We start from the raw sequence: 5,640 nt of genomic DNA on the forward strand, positions 1-5,640 counted from the left end.
GATCTTCACTAGTGATTTTATAGCTGGACTACACCTACCTAGTTCAACTGAGTTAGAGCATACTTATCTTGCTAGCTCACCTACTTACCATGTTCACATTATCAACTGCTTGTACATAGTACTCTGGTACTTATGTTGGTTTTACTTATCTATTTGTAGCCCTCTTTTGAGAGCAATAAGAAGAAGAAGATTTCAACCTTCTATCTTTGTGTGTGTCTTATTTATTATGTGAGAATGCAATAGCTCAAGCTCTTTCTCCTCCGCCCAATCTTTTTAGGGACACCTTGGTGAAGATGTGTGAGTGTGTGTGTGTGTGCTTACAAGAGCTCAAGCTCTCTCTCCTCCCCCAATATTTTCAGAGACACCTTGGTGAAGATGTACAACATAAACACCCAAGCTTGGAAGATGCAACTAAAGTAGGAGTTGCATAATGTGACCAGAGGAAAGTTGAGTATAAATGATTACTCAGTGAAGGTTAAAAGCCTTGTAGATGCCCTTGCTTATATTGGATCACCAAATAAATGATGATATGGTTTCAATGGCCTTGAATGTTCTTGGTGGCAAGGAATACAACCAGTTTTAGATCTCCATTAGAGTTTGAGAGAACTTTCCTAATTTTCAAGAATTGATTACTCTTCTCATCCACCCCTGAGGAGATAAATATTATTCATCCTATAGAAATTCAAATGAGCAGGTCTTTTACTCAGATACAGGTAGAAGTAGAGGAAAGATCATCATCTAGAGGTCGAGGTGGAGGTGGAGGTTGTTTTGGAAACTCAAATCATGTGCAGCAACAAACAACAACAACATGAATGAAATGTACAAAAATGTAGAAAAAGCCAGTCTAGAGGCAAGGGGATCCACAGGAGCAGCCAAGGTGGTTTTAGAAAAGAAAGTTGTTATAGCTCACCAAAACCCCCCTCGAAACACATCCAACAAGAACCGCAATTGTCGTGAGGATCTTTCCATTAGATGAGCTTGTAACCCTTGAGGTCTTCAAGCTCTACAACTCCTTGAGAAGCAATTCCACTGCACCTCTCACGAGCGTTGTCACACCACCATGTTGCACTACTGTGACACGAAGTTGGGGTTTGGACTTCGGTCACTTCTTAGAATTAAAACACATTTGTATGAAACCTCACAGCCTCCTCACCTCCCTTTCTCTCCCTAGGTTAAGATAAAGATATACACATCAAAGGTGAGATCATAATTCATGGAAGGGAAGATGAAAGGCTCCGGAGAAGCAAGAATTTCTGCCAGTCTTGCAGCTCCAAACAAGAGGGCGATTCTTTGTTGGAAGAAAATCTTCCGACTCAGGATTATGTGAACGGAAACATACGGGGAATATTGGTAAGGTTCATCCGTTCGAATTGGGCGATTTGGTCGGAACATATTAAAGCAAATGAATATAGCAATCACTTACAAGAGGATAAGACACATGGGATTGGCTTTTTGATAAGAAATTAAGAGAAATTAATCATTATTAAGAAGAAAGAATGGCCAAAAGTCTAAAAAAATAGAGATCGCCTAAAAGTTAGCAACTTTGGGAGAAATTCTGATCATCAATGAAGTAAGGGATTAAGAAATTAGTTACATGAGTGGAAAGAGCATATAAAGAGCTTCCTAGCCATATAATCAATTTAAGAAACCAACACCCGAGTGATGAGTAATTACCGGTTGAAAATTGGGTATTGGACCATAAAAACTGCACTTCCCTCTCTTTGCATGAAACCTCAATTTTCACATAGCCTCTTGCCTTTCATCTCCTTCATGATTCAAGCTAGAGGGTAAGGGTTAACATTGCTCAGTGGACAATCGTAAAGATTTACCTATGGTCCCCAAAGTCTTTTCGCATGCACTAAAACCATTGGTACCTCCAAAGGAGGGCGGCAATAAGGCAAGGGCTACCTTGAGAAGTCACAGGCCCACCAAGATAATAACTCCTTATAGCCAAGTCTAAGTGGCATGTAGGTGGAGATACCACTTACACATGGCGGAATTCTCCTCTTCCATGTAGGCATTCTAGAAGAATCTTTCATGCACCTACACACACTCCTCCACACGCCTTCCACACTCCCCAACTTGTAGCCTTATGGTGAATACCATATTAATAATACAATTAAAATCCATGTGAGCATCAAAACCCACTTTTATTTTCCACATCACTAGCCTATCTACCATACCAAAGTATTTATCAAGCATACTTGTGGCATTTACAATGCGTGCACCCTAAATCAAGTAAAACTATTATATTTGAAGATAGAATGATGTTATCGGGGTAGTTGCCAAGCCGCCGCATCACCACGCCGTTATTCCATTGTGGACGCCGCAATCTTCTTGGACAAGCTTCCACCTTATTACCATTAAGAAACCATCAAAATATACACAAAATTGACAATGAAAGATATCAATTTTTCACGTCACACTACTACATGAACTCGTCCCTACGCTCACCTCACTTTGCTCACACACACTCACTAGCATGGATTAGAGAGAGATTAGCAAGAGGATTAGCAAGAGGAAGACTCTATTGCACAATGGGAGAGTTTTTTGTATTATGAGAGATATTCACCTATATACATGGTCATAAGTGTTCACACTCACTTAAACTGTGGCGCGACCGAACGGGCACTTTATGCTCATAAGAGGCCTAATGCTATTAAAATGACTACTCTCATAATATATCCATGAAGTACATCACTTGGGACTTCATCCTAACTTACTACCACATACTCTTGAAGCGGAAATCGCCATAAGTATTCCGTCAGACCATTACGGGTGCCCGTCTAAGTTATAGATTTGGACACCATTGCTTCATATCTTGAATGTATGACCTTTTGGTGTATCTACCTTGACTCTTTGATATAAGATAATGGAAGTAGCTCTTGTTAACCCTAGGAATGGGTTAACAAAAGTAGAGTACAAATAGTATAGAATGCTATTACTATGGCAACAAGGCATGGGTGCTTTTTTTTTGCATGGGCAATTACGGGTGAGCAGTTGAAATCATAACACATACGTACTTTGTGTAACATAACACATACGTACTTTGCATTCTACCTACGTTAATACCTCTCTCTCTCTCTCTCTCTCTCTCTCTCTCTCTCTCTCTCTCTCGGGTTATTGACACATTTATACACTAACACATTTCACACTTTCGCGAGATATTGATAAAAGTTTCTTCTATACATGAGACATTGAATACAAAATCCATGGAACACACCAATAAGTGTTCCGTAACACATAGATACCTTTAACATTTCTCTCTCTCTCTCTCTCTCTCTCTCTCTCTCCGGTTATTAACACATGTACACACCAACACGTTTCACACTTTTGTAAGGTATTGATAAAAGTTGCTTCCATACATGACACATTGAATATAAAATCCAAAGAAAACATTATTAAGTGTTCTTGGCAACCAATGACATGGCCATCTCCATGACTCATATTCCATGCGAGGCACTAGCACTACTTGAAGTTGCATGATCTTGGTGGTTTGTGTTGGGTTGTGGAGGTACCCCCTAATTCGGATACTAATATGGGTTGGTCATGTTATGATGTGGTAAACTATAAGGATATATCATCATTGTCGGTGTCATATCTACTCTAGGTGGTGGTGGATAATACGCAAGTTGCTAAGCTGTATTGGTAGCTCTAGGTGGTGGTGGATAGTAAGAAATTTGCTGAGCTATAGAAATAGCACCACGTGGTACATATGCATCATGCCTTGGGGTTGTTGTCCACACCAAGGTTCCTCCAACAAAATTTGAGGATTGTTTCTTGGACCACATTTGAGATAATCTCACTTGGCCTTGCATTTTCTGTGCGCTTGGACAATGTTGGTTGAGAAATGTTAATGATGTCGAGCTTTTTGAGATCAAGTTGATGAAGCCATTCTCTACAAAATACAACATTGCAAATGAGTTTAAAGTCTAGCATAGAGGTGACTTGTTTGTATTAAGAGTGTATAACGTGTTTTAGTTTGTGTGTGTAAACCTGAGTGTATGGGGAAGAGAGAGAGAGAGAGAGAGAGAGAGAGAGAGAGTCTCATTTACAACGTGAGTGTTCAAAAATGAAAATTAACAAACAGAGAACCTCACCTCCTTGCTCCTGATCCTGGTCACAATATAAAGATTAAGGCATCAAGATGGCCTTTTATACACAACTAAACTAACCATGGCTAGATACAACCCAACCCAAACCCTAACCTAACCACTCAAGTTATACAACTACATCATATGCTACTATGAATTCTTATTCAAAAATAAGGGCAAGTGAGACCAATTCTTGACCATTGCAACCCACATGTAAGGCTCCAAAGAAATTCCTTTTAGATCAATACTCTCAATACAAGAAAATGATTAAAAACTATTCTCCACATATAAGATGATGAGAATGGATGTAAATAGATGTGAATGAATGTAGGAATGATGAGAATGGATGTAAATGAATGTAGGAATGATGAGAATGGATGTGAATGAATTTAGGAATGATGTGAATGGATGTGAGTGGATGTCGGAATGATGTAAGAATGATGTGAATGGATGAGAATGGATCTGAGTGGATATAGGAATGGTGTGAATGGATGTGAGTTGATATAAGAATGATGTGATTGGATGTGAGTTAATGTAGAAAATGTGGGATAATGAGAATTGACGTGGAATGGTACGATGAGAAATGATGTGGGATGATGAGGAAAGATGGGAATTTTGTTTGGAACTATATTTGTATGTGAAACCTGTTTTTGTTAGAGATTGTTTTATGTCAAGAAAGCTAGGGAAGCATTTTGACCATCTTGTGAATAAGGTCATGGGGACCTAAGTGAAAAAGTTGCAACAGCTGATGACGAAGAGTCAATGAAGGACATCTCGCGTGGCAAGGTTAGTCGAGGTCTTGACCAGCCTCGGTTCGATTAAAGTGGTGAGCTTCCGATATGGTGGATGAGGCACCAAGGAAGCGGCCTATGAGTGAAGCGCTAGGTGACCTCCTGCGAAGGAGCCTAGAGGGTGCTGACCATACAGTGCTCGGGCTCTGGGTCGCTGAAGATACTCACGCATGCGTCGGGGAAGAAAAATGAGTTGGAGCTGTTTTCTGAACACGAACATGAATCTGGTTGATTGGCCTTGCTGGTCTTCAACAGATGAGTTCATAGCTCTTTTACATGGATATTGTTGGTTGATCTTGTCGATCTCCAACTGAGAGTCCATATGGATTTTATGTGATTAAACTCCTAGGTACTATGGGCTAGGAACTATAGAAAAGGTCCCTGAGTGAGCAGAGGATAAGCATTTTGGTTGCCAGTGATGCCATAGGTACGCTGAGGAAGGAATGACTGAAATTGGATTTTATGGTTGGAAAGTGGAAAAGTTGGAAATTGGATCTGGATATTTTGGAGGATTATGATTCGAAATACTATGGTTTCATTTCAAGTCTACTTTAAAGACAACTGAATCTGTAAAAGGCAATTTCCTATCGGGTGCATAAGTGGTGTGTCTAAATTGTATTTTGCATGAGTACCGGCTAGGGGGCCTTGGAACTCTTTCTCCTGGTACCCGGGACAAAACATAACCAAATTTTCATAATGGATCCTATCAATACAGTGGTTGGCTAACCCATGGGAGTGAATGGGGTTAGGCTAGA

The sequence above is a fragment of the Cibotium barometz genome, chromosome 50 (genome assembly GCF_041138505.1).
Source record: "Cibotium barometz isolate CiBa-2024 chromosome 50, ASM4113850v1, whole genome shotgun sequence".
In the NCBI taxonomy this organism is placed as follows: Eukaryota; Viridiplantae; Streptophyta; class Polypodiopsida; order Cyatheales; family Cibotiaceae; genus Cibotium; species Cibotium barometz.